At 44.0% G+C, this 20,324-nt stretch overlaps 1 long non-coding RNA gene across 1 annotated transcript; it reads right to left on the reverse strand.

The window, feature by feature from the left end:
- Positions 1–5,173: 5,173 nt before the first annotated feature.
- Positions 5,174–18,455, reverse strand: LOC140709003 (uncharacterized). The gene is made up of 2 exons (XR_012089317.1): positions 12,206–18,455; positions 5,174–12,030 (listed from the first exon to the last, which is right to left on the reverse strand). It is a non-coding gene; the product is annotated as an uncharacterized lncRNA (long non-coding RNA).
- Positions 18,456–20,324: the final 1,869 nt, after the last annotated feature.

Genomic DNA, 20,324 nt, shown 5'->3' on the forward strand with positions numbered 1-20,324 from the left:
CCAGGCTGGTCTCGAACTCCTGATCTCAGGTGATCCACCTGCCTTGGCCTCCCAAAGTGCTGGGATTACAGGTGTGAGTCACTGCGCACGGCCTCCTTTACTTTTTTCTTTTCTTTTTTTTTATTTTATTTGAGACAAGAGTCTCGCTCTGTAGCCCAGGCTGGAGTGCAGTGGCATGATCTTGGCTCACTGTAACCTCCGCCTCCTGGGTTCAAGTGATTCTCCTGCCTCAGCTGCCTGAGTAGCTGGGACTACAGGCACATGTGCCATCACGCCTGGCTAATTTTTGTATTTTTAATAGAGTCAGGCTTTCACCATGTTGCTTAGGCTGCTCTCAAGCTCTGACCTCATGATCTGCCTGCCTCGGCCTCCCAAAGTACTGGGATTACAGGCATGAGCCACCATGCCCAGCCTACTTTTTTTTTTTGAGATGGAACCTTGCTCTGTTGCCCAGGCTGGAGTGCAGTGGTGCGATCTTGGTTCACTGCAACCTCGGCCTCCAGGGCTAAAGAGATTCTCGTGCCTCAGCCTCCTGAGTAGCTGGGACTACAGGTGCGTGCCACCATGCCCGTCTAATTTTTGTATTTTTGGTAGAGACGGGGTTTCACCATGTTGGCCAGGCTGTTCTCAAACTCCTGACCTCAGGTGATCATCTGCCTTGGCCTCCCAAAGTGCTGGGATTACAGGTGTGAGCCACTGTGCCCAGCCTCCTTTACTTTCTTAATAAACTTGCTTTTAATTTACTCAGTGGACTCACCCCCAAATTCTTTCTTGCGCAAAGTCCACGAACCCTTTCTTGGGGTCTGGGTCGGGACCCCTTTCAGGTAACACTGTGAGTATGGTTTCAGTTCTCTCCAAGATTTTGGTGCTGTGACCTCTTGACATTTAAAGATTATTGAGGATCCTAAAGAGCTTTGGTTAACGTGAATTATATAAATTGGCATTTACCATTAGAAATTAAGGCCAAGCACAATGGCTCATGCCTGTAATCCCAGTGCTTTAGGAGACTGAGGCAGGAGGATTGCCTGAGGCCAGGAGTTTGAGATCAGTCTGGGCAACATAGTGAGACCCCCATCTCTAAAAGAAAAGAAAATAAAAAAATTGAAAAAAATAGTTGGGCACGGTGGCATGCACCTGTAGTCCTAGCTACTCAGGAGGCTGAGGTGGGAGGATCACTTAAGCCCAGGAGTTTGAGGCTGCCGTGAGCTACAGCTGTGCTACTTCATCCCAGTCTGGGCAACACAGTGAGACTCTGTCTCTAAAAAATTTAAAAAATAAAAGAAATTAAAAGTGATACATTTTAGAATACTTATTAATTCATCTAAAAATAACTCACTAGATTTGAACATAAAATATACAATTTTTATCAAAAATAAGTACATATATCCCAGAATAAAAAATATTAGTGAGAAAAGATGTTTGAATCTCTTTGAAGTTTGGCTTAACAGAAGACAGTTGGATTCTCAGGTCTGTGTCTGCGTTTAATCTGTTTTGAAATGTTGGTTTTGTTGAAGTATATGAAGAAAATCAGGCCTCTTTACAGTCTTTTAAGAAATTTTTCAGATAACTTTAAATATTAATCTTTGATGCAGTATCAATACTCAACAAGTGATATTTTCTTGAACGTTAGTCATAATGTAGAATCTGAAACAAAATCAATGAATTTTTTTGAACTCTGTTACAGTAAAACGTATAGGTCTCTCTTGTGACTTGGATCTTTTACTGATGCATGATCTGTAACATCTTGCATTGGTCATTTTGAGAATATTGGTTCACTGAGGTATGCAGATCTCCCAGATATTGAGACATTTCACTGTATATGAATCACATTGGCCGGGCGCGGTAGCTCAAACCTGTAATCCCAGCACTTTGGGAGGCCGAGACGGGCGGATCACGAGGTCAGGAGATCGAGACCATCCTGGCTAACACGGTGAATCCCCATCTCTACTAAAAAATACACACACACACACACACACACACACAAACTAGCTGGGGGAGGTGGTGGGCACCTGTAGTCCCAGCTTCTCGGGAGGCTGAGGCAGGAGAATGGCATGAACCCGGGAGGCGGAGCTTGCAGTGAGCTGAGATGGCACCACTGCACTCCAGCCTGGGCAACAGAGCGAGACTCCAAATCAAAAAAAAAAAAGAGAGAAAAGACACGTCTATGCAAAGGGTGGCTAGTTCAGCTTGCAATTGAATTGTACAAGTGCTTTTCCTCAAGATACCACTCCTACATAGAATGTTAAAAAGATGCTGAAATTTAATCAAATCAATTTTGTGTGTGTGTGTGCATCACAGGGTCTCACTTTGTTGTCCAGGCTGGAGTGCAGTGGCGTGAACACGGCTCATTGCACCCTTGACCTCGTGGGCTCAAGTGATCCTCCCTCCTCAGCCCTGCAGGTAGCTAAGACAACAGGTGTGTGCCACTACACTCCACTAATTTTTATTTATTAATTTTTTTGTAGGGTTGTAGAGACAGGGTTTCGTGATGTTTCCCAGGCTAGTCTGGGACTCCTGAGCTCAAGTGATCCATCAGCCTTGGCTTCCCAAAGTGCCGGGATTGTACAGGTGTGAGCCACTGTGCCCAGCCTAAAATCAGTATATATGTATATTTTACTTCTTTGGCAAGGACATTCTTTTTTATAACTTTTAAATTTACAACCTTTTATATTTACAGAAAAGTTACATAAATAATACAGAGAATCCCCATTTGCCTGGCTCCAGCTTCTTCTAATGTTAATGACTGTAGTGCCTTTATCAAAACCAGGATCTTAGCATTGTAACATACCATTAGCAAAACTACAAATTGTATTCAAATTACACCAATTTTCCACTAAGGTCTTTTTCTTGGTCCAGGATCCATACAGGATCCCATGTTGCATTTAATTACTGTGTCTCCTTAGCTTTCTCTAATCTGTGAAAATTCTGCCAAGGCATTCTTAGGTAAAAATGGCCTTTTTTCCCTTGCCAGTGTATTGCATTCAAATAATATAATGATCACTGCCTTGAATTGTGTTAAGGCACAAAATTTACCTATAATTGCCTTTTGTTATTGTTGTTGTTGTTGAGATGGAGTCTCTCTGTCATCCAGGCTGGCACGGTCTCAGCTCACTGCAACCTCTGCTTCCTGGATTCAACTGATTCTCCTGCCTCAGCCTCCTGAGTAAATGGGATTACAGGTGCCTGCCACAACGCCAGACTAATTTTTGTACTTTTAGTAGAGGTGGGGTTTCACTATGTTGCTCAGGTTGATCTCAGGTGATCTGCCCACTTTGGCCTCCCAAAGTACTGGGGTTACAGGTGTGAGCCACTGTGCCTGGTCTATAATTGCTTTTATGTGATCAGTGAAAATGGACACAATGGAAAAGGCAAATAATGCTTTAGTATGATTATGAAAATGACTTCATGGACCTTCTGAAAGAGCCGAGGGACTCCCATGGGGCTATGGACCATAGCATACAAACTCCTGGTAGAGGAAGAGCTGCTCAGATTTTGCTTTTCAGCATCAAACCTGCTAGGCTTGATGCAGCAGCTGTTACCTCTGGGGCACATTCAAAACTCCTTGGGGATAAGAACCATTTCCACCCAGATGAAATGCCAGAGCCAGGAGCCCACGGAAACAGCTGTGGCACCTTCCCAGGAACCTCCACTTCAGTACCAGTATCCCAGGTGTCCCAGGCTTCCTGCTGCCCAAAGCCACACAAAAGGGACCCTGGATGTGCAGAGCAACTTTACAGAATGGTAGGGAAGAGCAAGCTTGTCTCCATCGTTTCTGTGCTCATGGTACAACTACAGGAACCCAAAGATCAAACCCCAGGGTGCTCCACAGGCTGCTTTCTCCTGGACAATGACCTGCCTTCCTGCTCCACAGAAAGTACCCTGTGTCTTGGACTTTTCTGTTTTTTCTTCAGTATTTCATTTTCCAGAACATGGCAGCAGGTTACCCAAGAAATGAATTGCTGACACTGTGAGAATGACCATGAAAATGTTCATTGTGGTAAGTAGGGGAATTCATGGCTTAACAGGAGACTCCTGGAGGTAGAATACCTTAAAAGCAAGAAATAATTGTGTGATAGAGTGTATTTCAGGAGTGGGTCAAAGGCAAATGGGGTGATTCTGGAGCCCGTAAAATTACATGAAGGGCCTACTTGGCCTAGACAAAGTCAGAGGAATGGAATGATTAAATGATTGGAGGAGGGAGACAAAATCTGTGCTGCAGTAGGTTATCTCTTCATGAGAAGATGGCTATACTATAGGGCTTTTTTCAGTTTCCAATGAATGAAAAATATGTAATGTTTACATTGTCAGGGTCCAACAGAACACGCCATATATCTGTTTACACAGCTGATTTCATGGACCATCATATTTCTAACACTTCCATGTTGTTCTTTCTTGTAGACATTTGGACATGACTTAGGTAGGTCATGTTTTAATATTTTTGGGGGACCAGTCTTCTTCCTAATCTCCCTAGTTTAGGAGGCTGTCAGCTTTTTTTTTTTTTTTTTTTTGAGACAGAGTCTTGTTCTGTCGCCAGGCTGGAGGGCAGTGGCACGATCTTGGCTCACTGCAACCTCTGCCTCCCGGGTTCAAGGGATTCTCCTGACTCAGCCTCCCAAGTACCTGGGATTACAGGCACACACTACCATATCTGGCTAATTTTTGTATTTTTAGTAGAGACAGGGTTTCACCATGTTGGCCAAGATGGTGTTGATCTCTTGACCTCATGATCCACCTGCCTCAGTCTCCCAAAGTGCTGGGATTACAGGCGTGAACCACCGCACCCGGCCCTCACCTCTTTTTTTTTTTCCCTTTTTTGAGACAGAGTCTTGCTCTGTCGCCCAGGCTGGAATGCAACAGCCCAATCTCAGCTCACTGCAACCTCCACCTCCTGGGTTCAAGTGATTCTGCTGCCTCAGCCTCCCGAGTAGCTTGGACTACAGGTGCCTGACACCACACCCAGCTATTTTTTTGTATTTTTGGTAGAGATGGGGTTTCACTACATTGGCCAGGCTATCTGGGGAACCAGCCCCCAATATTTCAACGTAGGTTCTTTTCTATTTTCCCTAAGTGCCGGCTGGGAAATAAAGAGAAAGAGTACAAAGAGAGGAATTTTACAGCTGGGCCTCCGGGGGTGACATCACATATTGGTAGAACTGTAATGACGACCCTGAGCCACAAAAACAGCAAGTTTTTATTAGGGATTTTAAAAGTGGAGGGGGTGTACAAACAGGGAATAGATCACAAGGATCACATGCTTCAAAGGGCAATAAAGATCACAAAGCAAAGCAAAATTAGAATTACTGATGAGGGTCTATGTCCCGCTGTGCATGTATTGTTTTGATAAACATCTTAACAGGAAACAGGGTTCAAGAGCAGAGAACTGGTCTGATTAGAATTTACCAGGCTGGAATTTCCCAATCCTAGTAAGCCTGAGGGTACTGCAGGAGACCAGGGCATATTTCAGTCCTTATCTCAACCGCATAAGACAGACACTCCCAGAGCGGCCATCTATAGACCTCTCCCCAGGAATGCATTCCCTCCCCAGTTCCTTGCTGGGAAAAGGATTCAGTGATATCTCTCCTACTCGCACATCCATTTATAGGCTCTCTGCTAGAAGAAAAACATGACTCTATTCTGCCCAACCCCGCAGGCAGTTGGACCTTATGGTTATCTTCCCTTATTCCCTGAAAATCACTATTATTCTGTTCTTTTTTAAGGTGCACTGATTTCATATTGTTCAAATACATATGTTTTATAATCAATTTGTGCAATAGTGGTCCTGAGGTGATGTACATTCTCAGCTTATGAAGATAATGTGATTAAGAGATTAAAGACAGGCATAAGAAATTATAAGAGTATTATTAGGGAAGTGATAAATGTCTATGAAATCTTCACAATTTATGTTCAGAGATTGCAGTAAAGACAGGCGTTAGAAATTATAAAAGTATTAATTTTGGGAACTGATAAATGTCCATGAAATTTTCACAATTTATGTTCTTCTGCTTCGGCTCCAGCCGGTCCCTCCATTTGGGGTCCCTGACTTCCCACAACACCAGGCTGTTTGTTACCTGTTTTCTATGCAGAAAGAGAGGCAAGGGTGTGGCAAGTAACATCGTTGGACAATTCAGCGGAGGTGTCAGGTTAACCTGACTGGAACAAATGGGGTGCACAGGAAGGTAAATTTGGGGGACAGGTTGTACTGCTGAGCAGACACCTTGTACCTGAAATGCACACCTACGAGCTGAGCTATCAGTGTTCTGTGTGCTACATCTGCAGAAGGTCAAACTGGCTTTTCTTTCAAGCCCTGAATTATGAAACAGGATTGTACACGTTTTGGAAAAATCCTTGTGGGTGTTCTTCTAAAAGTACAAATTTGGCCTTTTGGTTTTCATCTGGTCCCGGGGAGACTTTTCAACATTTACATCTGGTCTCTGCTGCCTTCATTACGAGCAAATAATAAGTGGTCAATTAATGCTTATAGAATAAAATTCACTCCTCCAACATGACAGGATTTTAAATGATTCTATGGCCTGGTAGTAACACCTTCTCTGTATTCCTTCTCCAGAGTTTGAACATTCAGAAAGTAGGGAGGATACAGGGCTGAGAAAGGGGGTTGGTTTATGGAGCCCCCTTTGAGCAAATTACTTAGAGATCTCGATTTACCTATCCACGTGTGCCTTAACAGGTTGTGTCTTCCCTACTAGACTCTCCTCTCTAGGCCAATTGTCTTCTCCTTATAGTTCCCAACCACAACCTGCAACACCCCTCCTGTTCTACTGCCTCCAGGCCTTTGTTCCTATGACCCCTTTCCTTTATGAAATCTCCCTCTCCCACCTTGTTCCCCAGCCCCTCTAAATATCTTTTTTTTTTTTTTTTTTGAGATGGAGTCTCACTCTATTGCCCAGGCTGAAGTGCCGTGATGTGGTCTCAGCTCACTGCAACCTCCGCCTCCTGGGTTCAAGCGATTCTCCTGCCTCAGCCTCCTGAGTAGCTGGGATTACAGGTGCCCGCCACCATGCCTGGCTAATTTTTTGTATTTTTAGTAGAGACAGGGTTTCACCATGTTGGCCAGGCTAGTCTTAAACTCCTGACCTCATGATCTGCCCACCTTAGCCTCCCAAAGTGCTGGGATTACAGGCATGAGCCACAGCACCCAGCCCTGCCCCTCTAAATCTTATCTAGTCTTCAAGGCCCACCTTAGGTTCTGACTTTTCAGAGATTTTCTTTGTAATTCATCATCATTATCTCTGCAATACTGATAATAATGATGACAAGTATCAATCACTGAACAGTTACTATATACCAGTGGCTGTAGTAAACTCCAATATCATTTCATTTAATTATCATAAAAACCTTGTACTTGTGGGTGTGGCAAGCTAAGAGAATTTGGGTGCACTGACCATACCAGACTCTAAGTGACAGAGCTGGAATTGCAGCCTTAGTTAGACTGGCTCTGAAGACCATGCTTTTAACTGCTCTCCAGTTTGCCCTCCTGAAAAGTGCTGGCTATCTAATTGGGAGAAGCTGATGAATTAGATAGGACTTCAAAGATCATGCAGTCTGTGTTGATCCATTTGCATTGCTATAAAAAAGTACCTGAGGCTCTTGCCGGAAGTAGATATTGGTGCCATGCTTCTTGTACGGCTTGCAGGAGTATGAACCAAATAAACCTCTTCTTTTATAAATTGCTCAGCCTCAGGCATTGCTTTATAGCAACACAAACAGAAAATTGGTCCTGAGGAGCATTGCTATAAAGATACTTGAAAATGTGGAAGCAGCTTTGGAAATTGATAACAGGCAAAGGTTAGAAGAGTTTGGAGGGCTCAGAAGAAGACAGGAAGACAAGGGAAAGTTTGGAACTTCTTAGAGACTTGTTAAGTGGTTGTGACCAAAATGCTGATAGAAATATAGACAGCGAAGGCCAAGCTGGTAAGGTCTTAGATGGAAATGAGGAACCCACTGGGAACTAGAGGAAAGGTCACCCTTGTTATGCCCTAACAAAAGAACTTGGCTACATTGTGTCCATGTGCTAGGGATCTGTGGAAGTTAGAAGTTAAGAGTGACGACCTAAGGTATCTGGTGGAAGAAATTTCTAAGCAGCAAAGAATTCAAGATGTGATATTGCTGCTTCTAACAGCCTACAATCAGATACAGGAAGAAAGAGATGACCTAACGTTGGAACTTGGAATTAAAAGGGAAGCAGAGCATTCAAATGTGTTTTAGAAATCTTGGAGATATCCCCTCCCATCACAGGCCCAGAAGCCTAGGAGAAAAGAATGGTTTTGTGAGCCAGGCCTGCGGGGACCACTGCGCTGTGCCACCTTGGGAGGCTGCTTCCTGCATGCTGGCTGCTCTGGCTCTGGCCATGACTCAAAAGGCCACAAGTACAGCTCAGGCTGCTGCTTCAGAGGGCACAGGCTGTAAGCCTTGCTTCCAAGTGGTATTAAGTCTCCAGGTGTGCAGAATGCAAGAACGAAGGAGGCTTGGCAGCTTCCACCTAGAATTCAGAAGGTGTATGGGAAAGCCTGGGTGCCCAGGCAGAAGCCTCCCACAGAGGCAGAGTCCTCACAGAGAGGCTCTACTAGGGCAGTGCTGAGGAGAAATGTGGGCTGGAGACCCCACTCCTTCTTACCATTTGTATTAGTCAGTTTTGCATTGCTATAAGGGAATACCTGAGACTGAGCAATTTATAAAGAAAAGAGGTTTATTTGGCTCATGGTTCTGCAGACTATATAAGAAGAACGGTGCCAGCATTTGTTTCTGGTGAAGGCCTCAGGAAGCTTACAGTCATGGTGGAAGGTGGAGGGGCAGCATGTGACAGAGGGAGCAAGAGAGAGGGAGCCATGTTCTTTAAAACAACCAGCTCTCATGTGAACTCACTGCCACAGGGACAGCACCAAGACGTTCATGAGACATCTGCCCCCGTGACCCAAACTTCTTCCACTAGGCCTCACCTTCAACACTGGGAATCACATGTCAACATGTGATTTGGAGAGGACAAAGAGCTAAACCATATCACAGTCCAAGCCTCTCATTTTACAGATGAGGAACCTAAAGTCCTAAAAGGCAGAGATTTGACCTAGGTAACACAGTAAACATGTTGGCAGACCAGTTTTCCCTGTTCCGCAGACTCATTCATCATATATTTATTCAAGAAACATGGATTAAAGCCTACTCTGTTTAAGGCACTGTGTTGGGCTGCTGTGCCTTCCCTGGGTGCTCCTTTTGCAAGTTTAATGAATCCACACACAAAACTGCCTTATTATGCAGGATCAAGTAAACTCCTGCCTCCTCTTAGGACAGCTCTGTGCAGATGCACCATGCACCACTAAAGGAACCAACATGACGCCCTTGCCATTGGTGTTTATGCACCATGGCCTGACTCACACTCAGAGCAGTTGCAGTTCCATAGGGGAGGGTGTGTGAATACAGCTATTTATTCCTTTATAGAGTAGCATGGGAAGTGGAGAAGGGCCCTGATTCTGATGATGATTCAACATGGCCCAAGTAACTCTTTCAGGAACAAGCATTAGAAAACAGGAAACATCACTCTTAGCTTCACCAACTAAGTCCAATCCCATTCCAAAAGACGTCCCTCTCTTGCTCTAGTGTGTGTATGTATGCAGAAGTCACCAAGCTTGTCTTCTTAGCTATCTACTACCCTGGCACCACTATCTGGTTTTATCGCTATTATTATTTATTGCCTGGAAGATTTTGCCTGAGAATCCTTGGAGATTCCCAACAAACCCTGTGAAGTGAGTTGATAGGACTTAGGGGCCACAATGAGGTCCTGTTTGAGAACTTGGAAGGAAAAGAAATACAGTTGTTCTTTGAGAGTTCAACAGTAATATCAACATGTACTAGCTCATAGCAGATAGACATGCATATCTGTGCAATGGAGAAAGATGGCTACTAGGTTAGAAGCACTTGACTGCCACTTATCTTGTTACATGCCATTCAAGAGGTGACTGAGCAGACAGCACATCCACAGGGCTTTTGAAATGGTTGTTCAGTGGAGACTCACAGGCACAGAGGCAGCAGCTGGGGTGCATTTCCCCTGATGTCCATGACATTCTGGTGTAGACTGTGACAATCCACAAAGGCCAAGAAACAGCATATAGGAAAGGGGCCCCAGCCCTTGGGCTGCATGGCTTTCACGCTTCATGGTTGGGAAGCGCCAGTCCTTCCTCTGGAGTGTTAGGAGTTGAGATGCATCAGCAGATGTGACAGAACCTTGGCCACTAGTCCTACTCTGTCACTTCAGCCTTCTTCAGCTGGAAACGCACCAGCTATTCCCATGGTGTTTTTAGAAAGATGGGAGGCCAAGCCTTGTGGTTGCAGCTCTAGTTCAGGAAGGATCAGAAAGACGAAACTGGCACTTCAGCATTCTACCAGGATTGGCTGACCTGGGTTTCTGTGGATCTTGGCAAATGACCAACTCCTTCAAGGAACATATCAGCCATGTCTGAGAAGTGAGGGGACAGCGATTTGTTGATGGACATTACATTTTAGAGAGTCCTTGAAGTGATCTGGACTTCGAGTATGATCAAGTCTTGGAGTTTGGAGGTTGTTTGGACCGAGGCTTTCAAGCTCCTTATGAAAGACAGGTCTGGTGTCTGTCCTACAGATGTATCTTGCCAGAAACCAGACAACGGGCTGTTGTTGCATTAGTCTGCTCTGATGATACATTGGGGCCAAAACCCTCCCTGCCTTGACTTCCCACAGACCCCCTACAGGCTGCACTTCCCATGGCAATTTACCCTATGCTGCTTTCCTAGGTGCCTCTGATATGGTATTTTTGCAAGATGGTATTTTCCAGCATCCCTGCCTTCAGCCCCACAAGACGGGAAAAGTGACGTGCCTCTCTAACGACCCCATCCTCCCAGGTAGGGACCCTCAAGAGAATGGCTGGTAAAATTTGGTGGTGAGCATGGGAAGGCAAAATGGGCATTGTATTCCCTGTTGGAGACCGCTGAGGTGCAGGAACATCCAGGGGTACAGGCCTTTGGGAAGTCTGGATGGGTATGGCAAGGTGGAGGGGGCGGGAGCTGCTCCTGTAGCACTGCCTGCCCCCCAGCCTCGACCCTACCTGCAGCAGGGGCCACAGGGCTACTTGGGCTCCCGTGGAGGGTACCTCTCCCCTGGCCTCAACAGTAGCCCTGGCAGGACCGAAGGGCCCTCCAAGCTCAGTATGCCTCAGGTTGACCCCCTCCAACTCTTTATCAATACAAACTTCCTGAGAGGTAAATCCAAGGAGGAGAATATATTTACAAGTGACTAGCCCCCTGCCCTAAGGGATTGTCAGGAACTGAAGCCCTATAACCCTACACCTCTGTTACTAGAAGCCTAAATTGCAGGTAATCCTCCTCACCTGGACTCTTCTATGTCTACAGTTCCATATAGCTTTAATCTAACTCAAGCTTCCCAGATCTCTTCTCTATTTACAATCAAACCTTGGTGATCTCATGCTGGTCCATTGCTTTAAATAGCAGCTAGAAATTGATGACTCACCCCCCTCCATTTATATCTCCCACTGTGGCCTTGCCCCTGAACTTCAAAGTCACACATGTTCACACCTAACATCTCTACTTGGATGTCTGATAGGATCCCAATCTTAATCTGTCTTAAACAAATGCATTTCTGCCACTCTACCTCAAATCCACTGCTCCTCCATTCACCTAGCTGCTCAAATACAAAACTTGGGAGTTATCCTTGATTCTTTATTTTCCCTTACACCCTTTAAAATCGTCCAGCAGGCCAGGCGTGGTGGCTCACACCTGTAATCCTAGCACTTTGGGAGGCCAAGGCAGGCGGATCACTTGAGGTCAGGAATTCCAGACTAGCAGGCCAACATGGTGAAACTGCATCTCTACTAAAAATACAAAAATTAACCGGGCGTGGTGGCACTTGCCTGTAGTCCCAGCTACTCGGGAGGCTGAGGCATGAGAATTGCTTGAACCCTGGAGGCAGAAGCTGCAGTGAGCTGAGATTGCACCACTACACTCCAGCCTGAGTGACAGAGTGAGACTCCTTAAAAAAAAAAAAAAAAAAAAAATCACCCAGCGAATCCTACTGATGCTCTACCTTCAAATAACCACTTCAACTGCTCCCATTTTAAACCATCATCTTCCACAGGACAACCACAAGGATCTCACTCCCTGCTCCCACCTTCACACCCTGATTATCTCATTCTCCTTCACATCACCTTGAATAATCCTTTAAAAACGAGACAGGTCGGCCAGGCGTGGTGGCTCCAGCCTGTAATCCCAGCACTTTGGGAGGCCGAGACGGGCGATCACGAGGTCAGGAGATGGAGACCATCCTGGCTAACATGGTGAAACCCCGCTTCTACTAAAAATACAAAAAATTAGCTGGACGTGGTGGCGGGTGCCTGTAGTCCCAGCTACTTGGGAGGCTGAGGCAGGGGACTCACTTGAACGTGATGATGCAGAGGTTGCAGTGAGCCGAGATCACACCAGTGCACTCCAGTCTGGGCGACAGAGTGAGACTCCATCTCAAAACAACAACAACAAACAAAAAACAAATACTCTATATACCACAAGTATACTATATATACTGAAACTGCAAGTAAGGCTCAGTTGTATTTGCTACCATCAGTATAATCCATGTGACTTTTCTTTTTTTTTTAATGCGGCGGAGTCTCACTCTGTCACCCAGGCAGGAGTGCAGTGGTGTGATCTCAGCTCACTGCAATCTCTGCCTCCCAGGTTCAAGCGATTCTACTGCCTCAGCCTCCTGAGTAGTTGGGATCAAAGGCACCCGCCACCATGCCTGGCTCATTTTTGTATTTTTAGTAGAGGTGGAGTTTCACCATGTTGGCCAGGCTGGTCTTGAACTCCTGACCTCAGGTGATCCACCCACCTTGGCCTCCCAAAGTGCTGGGATTATAGGCGTGAGCCACTGTGCCCAGCCAATCCATGTGAATATTAATGCACAGAGTCTTTGAAAGTTTTGGCTACTTACATGATGTTATTGTAAATGATTCAACTTTGTCTTGAAATTGATCTATTACTCTTTTTCAAGATTCTGGAATAATCTAATGTAAGAATATCTTGTGTTGCAAGACAGATGTTAAAGATCTTTACCACCGGCAGGCTGGGCGCAATGGCTCACACCTGTAATCCCAGCACTTCGGGAGACTGAGGCAGGTGGACAATGAGGTCAGGAGTTCAAGGTCAGCCTGGCTAAATGGTGAAACCCCACCTCTACTAAAAATACAAAAAAGATTAGCTGGGTGCAGTGGTGGGCGCCTGTAATCCCAGTTACTGGGGAGGCTGAGGCAGAGAACTGCTTAAACCCGGGAGGTAGAGGATGCAGTGAGCCGAGATTGTGCCACTGCATTCCAGCCTCGGTGACAGAGTGAAACTCCGTCTTCAAAAAAAAAAAAAAAAAAGACCATCTTTACCACTGGCAAAACATTATCTGTGTGAGTAAAGAATTTAATCCTGATGCTAAGCAGTCAAAATACAGAAATACCTTTACTTCTAAAGTTGGCATAACACTGCAGCTGTCATTTGTAACTGTTTCAAATTTAGCTGTTCATCTGTAAAACAGAAAAACAAGTAAACTTGTACCCCCAACCAATTTACTTATAATTGGAATAGATTATTTCAAGCATTAACTTTTTATTCTCTGATTTTCTGAAACTGTCAAATGCATGCTCAGGCCATTTTTGCACAGCTTGTTATCTGTGATTTTCTTGAGCTTAATGCTAACTTCCTATCAAATCCACTCCAGATATTGCCTGGTTCACTGGAAATATATGCCTTTCAAATTCTGAGTCCACTTTCTACATTTTCTCCCAAATATCTTATCAAAATTGATAGATGCGTTGATGGTCTAAGGTTAATCTGAGTTTCGTTCTTTATTTGTCCTGCCAAACTTTGGTGGAAATGTTAATAAACAACGAAAGGGCCCAGACTCAGTAAGCATGAATAATGGATAATTATCTTTCTGAATAAATGGTTAGAGGATAAATAGGAAAAAAAAGCAAATTTCCTGGACAAATCTCCAAGGGGATAGTGGACAGCCTCAAATTTGAGTGCAGAATAACATGTTGGGCAAATATACACTACATAATTGTCCCTGGATTTTTAAATATGTAAAAAGAAAGTTCACTGTAGAATTACTGATAGATTAATTTCTCTTTTTGAAAGTGTTACAATTACAAATGACATGTAGAACAAGGGTCCCTCCCCATTTCTAGTAGGAGACCTAGTTTAATGATTCTAACTTTGCAATGTTCCTTGTGACCACTGAGTTGGTTAAAGGCTCACTGAGGAGAATTGTCATATTCATCTTTGTACTCTCAGCTGCCAGTTCTGGTATGTGACAATCATTAAGTGGTTACTAAATTTCTTCTTTTCCATTGCACCTTCATGTCTTAGCCCAGGTGCTCCTCATATTTGGAATATTATAATAGATTACTAAATGCTTTTTCTTGCACACCTGACTCTATGCCTGACCACACCCTCACTAAATCCATTTTATATATATTGTGGGCCTGATGATGCCATCTAAATTAACACATTACTACACAGCTCAAAATATTTTCTACTGTCTTGAAGCTTAACATTGTACAACTTTTCCTTGTTTTCCTAGCAATATTTCTTAATTTGCCTTATACTGATTTGTGAACTTGTTAGAAATATAAATGCTCAGACAAAATCAGAAACTTTGGGGTGGAGCTTGGCAATCTGTGGTTTAACAAGCCTTCCAGGTGATTCTGTTGTACACCAAAGTTTGAATGCCACTGTACTAGCCTGTAACAGTGACTTATGGCAGTGTTCTCAAACTTGGCTGCACACCAGAATCACACAGGGAGCTTTAAAAGAAATACTGATTGGCCAGGTGTGGTGGCTCAAAGGCAGGCAGATCGCTTGAGCCTGGGAGTTTGAGACCAGCCTGAGCAACATGGTGAGACCTCATCTCTATAAAAACAAGCAAAACAAAACAGGCGTGGTGGCATGCCTGTAGTCCCAGCTACTCAGGAAGCTGCAGTGAGCTGTGATCATGCCACTGCTCTCTAGCCTGGGTGACAGTCTGTCTCCCCAAAAATTACTCATGCCTGGAACTTACCCTCAGATATAATTGGCCTGAGGTGCAGAAAGCATTTGACTAGGTGGACTTATAAGTAAAGGTGATAAAACTGAATGCTTGAAATAAATTCATGTTATTAAAGTATCATTGTTTACTGAAGCTCTATATAAGATTTAATTTGAAGAAAGGGATCTTCTACTAGTGGTCTGAAAAACGACAGTACTACAGACTCAAGTCTAGAGTCTTAATTTTGCATTCAGGACCCAAGTTTACTGCCTCTGTTACTAAAACCACATACTAGCTCTACTCCCTAGTTCTAATGCATACACCTGCAAAGGGGAAAGAACATCAAACTGAGGTCCCAGATGCCATACATTCTGGTTCTAGCCCTTTGGGACCTTGGCAATCACTGTCTCTTTGTGCTCCTGTTTCTTCATTACAAAGTAAGGGGCTTGAATCAAATGATCTCTAAGGCCCCTTCTGACTCAGTATTTTAGCATCTCCACATTCCAATTAGTTTCCCAACTTAGATTGCATTGTCTCCTCTTTGCTTCTCTAGCTAGGCTAACTCATCCTAAGGCACAGTGTGGGTTCTAATAAGCCTTAAGATTTCTTCAGCACTCAGCCTAAGCCTCTTTGACCTCTTAGGCATCTTTTTATGGCTGGCTGTTCTCCCCCTGGGTAATAGGATCTCATGCATTTCTTTGTATTCGTAAATGCCCAATACGTAGGTACACAATGTTGACTTTTTTTTTCCTCTCAAGACCATGAATTCTTACCTCTGCCCTTTGTTATATTTCAACAACAGCTATGTTGAAAGCTCTTTTTGGCCTGATGTGCTATCATTACTGTGCCAAAGGTACTCAATTCATATCCTATATATCCTAGAAATTCTCTTTTGATTGCTCAGCCTCTAGTTTCCAACTAATTATTTCTCCAAAAAGAGCTTTCGGCTGGGCACACTGGCTCACACCTGTAATCCCAGCACTTTGGGAGGCCGAGGCGGATGGATCACCTAAGGACAGGAGTTGAAGACCAGCCTGGTCAACATGGCGAAACCCTGTCTGTACTAAAAATGCAATAAAAATTAGCCAGGCGTGTTGGCGCGTGCCTGTAATCCCAGCTACTCAGGAGGCTGAGGCAGGAGAATCGCTGGAACCTGGGAGTAGGAGGTTGCAGTGAGCCGAGATTGCGCCACTGCACTCCAGCCTGGGCGACAAGAGACTCCGTCTCATAAATAAATAAATAAATAAATAAATAAATAAATAAATAAATAAAAATAAAATAAAATAAATAAAAAATAGCTCTCTTCTGGCCTCTGCTGGTGTGATAGCAGACAACTGTTTCATTCTTTGCTTAAGTGCATGCCAAAGAATTAAAGTGTAAAGACACTTAAGTTTTCTTTTTTCTCTCTTTTCTTTTCCTCTTCTCTTCTGTGAGACAGGATCTTGCTCTGTTTCCCAGACTGGAGTGCAGTGACACAATCTCAGCTCACTGCAGCCTCGACTTCCCAGGCTCAAGTGATCCTCCCGCCTTAGCCTCCTGAGTAGCTGGAACTATAGGCACACATCACCACACCTGGTTGTTATTATTATTATTACTTTTTTGAGATGGAGTTCTGCTCTTGTTGCCCACCCAGGCTGGAGTGCAATGGTGTGATCTCAGCTCACTGCAACCTCTGCCTGCCAGGTTCAAGCGATTCTCCTGACTCAGCCTCCCGAGTAGCTGGGATTACAGGCATGTGCCACCAACCACACCTGGCTAATTTTGTATTTTTAGGAGAGACGAGGTTTCTCCATGGTGGTCCGGCTGGTCTCGAACTCTTCTGACCTCAGGTGATTCGCCCGCTTTGGCCTCCCAAAGTGCTGGGATTACGGGTATGAGCCACCACACCCAGCCTATTATTATTTTTATAAGAGACAAGGTCTCGCCATGTTGCCCAGGTTAGTCTTGAACTGCTGGGCTCAAGTGATCCTCCAGCCTCAGCTTCCCAAAGTGCTGGGATTACACGCATGAGCCACTGTGCCCGGCCAACACTTCAGTTTTCTAAGGACTATTCTCAGTTCAACTTGGCAGAGAGAAAGACTGAGGTGTTTCTTAAACTGCTAGATATGCTGAAAATACACAGTTGGATAGTAAAATTTGAGATATAGTTCAAATGCTTATTTCTGTTCAAAGATATAGTTCAAAGTGGCATTTTTCAAAATTATACTCATGGATGTTATGAGATGACAAAGATGACAAAGTAAGATTCTTAGGTGTTTCTTTAAAAGCTTGCTCTTTTAGAGAATATCTGTCAAATTTTGCCGAATCCTGACACTGTACTTAGTATTGTGCCTGGTAAAGATAAAGCACTGAAGAAATGTTTGTCAAATGAATGAACTAGTGTTATTTGGTTTATGTAACATTAGTCTTTTTACGTAACTGAATTACAAATGAAAGACCACGTGGCTCATGGCTGTAATCCTAGCACTTTGAGAGGCCGGGGCAGGAGAATCACTTGAGCTCAGGAGTTCAAGACCAGCCTGGGCAACATAGTGAAAACTCATCTCTATAAAAAGAAAAAACAAAACATTTAAAGAAAGACAATCTTTGGAGAAATCTTTGCCCTCTTTCAAATTTATTTCTTTCAGAGGGTCTAAGAATGCCCTATATACATTTAAAAATACAAGCTAGTTGCAGTTTATTATTTTGTTATTTATTGAGACAGGGTCTCACTCTGTCATCCAGCCTGGAGCACACTGGCGCAATCTTGGCTCACTGCTGCCTCAGCCTCCCGGGACTCAAGGGATCCTCCCACCTCAGTCTCCCAAGTAGCTCCTGTGCCACCGTGCCCAGCCTAGATGCAGTTTAAACTGTTACTAATACATTCAGCCTATTGGCAGCAGCCTTCCCAGTTGGACTTTGAGAAAACTTTTCACCGCATGAAATGTTTTAGGGAATATTCTTCGGTTTCATCTGGCTTTTCTCTCAAGGTAACATTATTATGTCTTCTACACATACTTGGGTACCCATGATTAACTCATTCACACTGTCCCATTTGACAACCTTAGGTTTCAAACGGTTGAATCAGAGTATCTCTTTACTAAAGGCAGGAAAGCTGGCAGTCAAATGTTAAGTGCTGACATATAAGTTCTGCATGTTTCCTAAGTTTAAATCAATGGTCTCTAACTTTAAAAAGCTTGCTAGTGGCCAGGTGTGTGGTGTCTCCTGCCTGTAATCTTAGTACTTTGGCAGGCTGAGATGGACGGATCACCTGAGGTCAAGAGTTTGAGACCAGCCTGGCCAACATGGTGAAACGCCATCTCTACTAAAAATACAAAAATTAGCCGGGCGTGGTGGCAGATGCCTGTAATCCCAGCTACTCGGGAGGCTGAGGCAGCAGAACCGCTTGAACTCAGGAGGTGGAGGTTGTAGTGAGCTGACATCGTGCCACTGCATTCCAGTCTGGGTGACAGAGTGAGAGACTCTATCACCAAAAAAAAAAAAAAAAAAAAAAAAAAAAAAAAGACTTGCTGGCAACCTGAAATTACATGTAACTATATATAACCATGAATGATATACATTCTTATGAAAATATCGTCTAACATGTCTATTATACATATACTTTACAAATGTATAAAGCCCTTTAATATACATTATCTTTTTAAAGAAAAGTTTGAGTGCACTGTCACAAACAGCCATTTTGCATTTATGTATCTAACTCAAATTTTTTTTTGGGTTTTTTTTGAGACTAAGCGTTGCCCAGGCTGGAGTGCAGTGACGTGATCTCGGCTCACTGCAGCCTCCACCTCCCAGATTTAAGCGATTCTCCTGCCTCAGCCTCCTGAGTAGCTGGGATTACAGGCATGTGCCACTACGCCCGACTAATTTTTACATTTTAGTAGAGATGGGGTTTCATCATGTTGGCCAGGCTGGTCTCAAGGTTTTGACCTCAAGTGATCCACCCACTCCGGCCTCCCAAAGTGCTAGGATTACAGGCATGAGTGTCCCGCCACTGAAATGTTTTTAAAATGTGTCTATTTCCTTACTCCATTTAAAGGTAGAAGTTGGTCCACAGCAGATAAAAAGGGAGACAGACCTCAGTTCACTCAACTTCACAGTGTAACTGAAGAGAAAATGAAAACTGCTATAAATGGGATGGATAGCTGTGAAGCTACCATCAGGTGGACAAACCCCACCTCTCTTTCTGCTTAGGCTGCCTCTTAAAAAGCAAAATCCATTGGAAGTATACAGCTCCAACCACACATCCTGTAGTGCCTTGTTGAAATTCAGGTGTCTCTCAAAGTCCTGGCCTTTAGAAGGACTATTATAGTGAAGATGACTTAGTAGATTCTGGAATTAGGCAATTACGGGTTCTAATTTCATCCCTACTAGTTATTAGAGGTAGCCATGAGATGGATAATTCTGACCTCTGAGAAGTCAGGAAAGTTAAGAGGTAGGACTTTCTGGAAACTTTTTTGTAGGGAACGAAAACAAATGGCATGTACTTTTTTTCTTCTTTTTTGTGCAGAACATGGACATGATACTAGAGGTGGCGGAGACTACTTTACAGATACCAGGATGAACACCAATATAAAGTACGGAAGAGCAGAAACCCAGGAGAAATCTGGGTCCCTAAGGCCATTATGGAGCTGCACTAGTGGCCTTGGACTGCTGACCTCTAGACTTTTTAAGGTGAGAAAAATACAGCCAGTAATTTGTTTTTTAATCTGCTGTTTTTTGGATCCTCTTTTTTTTTTTTTGCCGCTTAACAATATTAAGTGATAAATTCATAGGGTTATTTGAGGATCGAAAGAGAAACATTTATGTGAAGAGTATAACACAGTTCTTGACATACAGTAAGTGATCAATCAATGACTACTACTATTTTTGGAAGATTAGCTGACTACCAGCAGAGAACAAAAATCAAACACAGAATAAACAATTTAGGAAGGGAAGAAAAGGGCTGGATAGAAGTGATGACAGGATGATAAAAAATTCAGGATGGCCGGGCACGGTGGCTCACGCCTGTAATCCCAGCACTTTGGGAGGCTGAGGCGGGCGAATCACAAGGTCAGGAAATCGAGACCATCCTGGTTAACACAGTGAAACCCCGTCTCTACTAAAAAATACAAAAAATAAGCTGGGCGTGGTGGCGGGCGCCTGTAGTCCCAGCTCCTCGGGAGGCTGAGGCAGGAGAATGGCATGAACCTGGGAGGCGGAGCTTGCAGTGAGCAGAGATTGTGCCACTGCACTCCAGCCTGGGCAAAAGAGTGAGATTC

Source organism: Chlorocebus sabaeus, chromosome 18, assembly GCF_047675955.1.
Source record: "Chlorocebus sabaeus isolate Y175 chromosome 18, mChlSab1.0.hap1, whole genome shotgun sequence".
In the NCBI taxonomy this organism is placed as follows: Eukaryota; Metazoa; Chordata; class Mammalia; order Primates; family Cercopithecidae; genus Chlorocebus; species Chlorocebus sabaeus.